Source organism: Bison bison, unplaced genomic scaffold, assembly GCF_000754665.1.
Source record: "Bison bison bison isolate TAMUID 2011002044 unplaced genomic scaffold, Bison_UMD1.0 scf7180017864527, whole genome shotgun sequence".
Taxonomy (NCBI): Eukaryota; Metazoa; Chordata; class Mammalia; order Artiodactyla; family Bovidae; genus Bison; species Bison bison.
Window position 1 is genome coordinate 1,882,581 of NW_011495078.1, and position 950 is coordinate 1,883,530.

The following is a 950-nucleotide window of genomic DNA, read 5'->3' on the forward strand; positions in this document are numbered from 1 at the left end:
GCCCGTCCCGCTGCCCAGCCAGTCTCCTCTGCAGAACCGGGTCCCGCAAGGCTGAGGCCCCGAGGCCCTGGGGCGAGGCAGGCCTGGTGAAGCTGAGAGCCCTGGAGGACCCGGCGTGCCTGTGGACGGCACGCAGTTCAGTTCAGTTCAGTTCAGCCGCTCAGTCCTGTCTGGCTCTTTGGGACCCCGTGAACCACAGCACTCCAGGCCTCCCTGTCCATCACCAACTCCTGGAGTTTACTCAAACTCATGCCCATTGAGTCAGTGATGCCATCCAACCATCTCATTCTCTGTCGTTCCCTTCTCCTCCTGCCTTCAATCTTGCCCAGCATCAGGGTCTTTTCAAATGAGTCAGCTCTTTGCCTCAGGTGGCCAAAGTATTGGAGCTTCAGCTTCAACATCAGTCCTTCCAATGAACACTCAGGACTGATCTCCTTTAGGATGGACTGGCTGAATCTACTTGCAGTCCAAGGACGGCAGGCGAGGGGAGGCCAGAGACCAAGCAGGAGCAGGCAAGCGGGTCACGCGGGGCTTTGGCCTTCACACGGTGTGAAGCCAGGTGACAGAAGAGGGTCTGTGCAGAGCAGAGTGAGCTGTCTTCACAGTGTCGTCTGGAAGGACCGTCAGGAGGCAAGAGGCAGCCTGGGATAACATGATCACCCAGGGAAAATTAAACGAGGGCCACGACCAAACACGTTTCATGTTGTTTTAATTACAGTCGGTGACTGGTAGCCCGACAGGACTTGGCAGGAGGGGAAACCAGGCTGGAGGGGCGGGCCCTGGGCTCCGAGTGGACAGGCAGGCTAGCACAGGTGCAGTCCGGCTGGGACTGCAGTCCCCAAGAAGCTGCAGGGCGGGCCCTGGATGGAGCGGCCTCGGTGCGTGGGTAACAGGGGGTGCGGGTGGGAGAGGGGGTGTCAGTGTCGAGGGGAGGGGGGGACAGAGGGGAG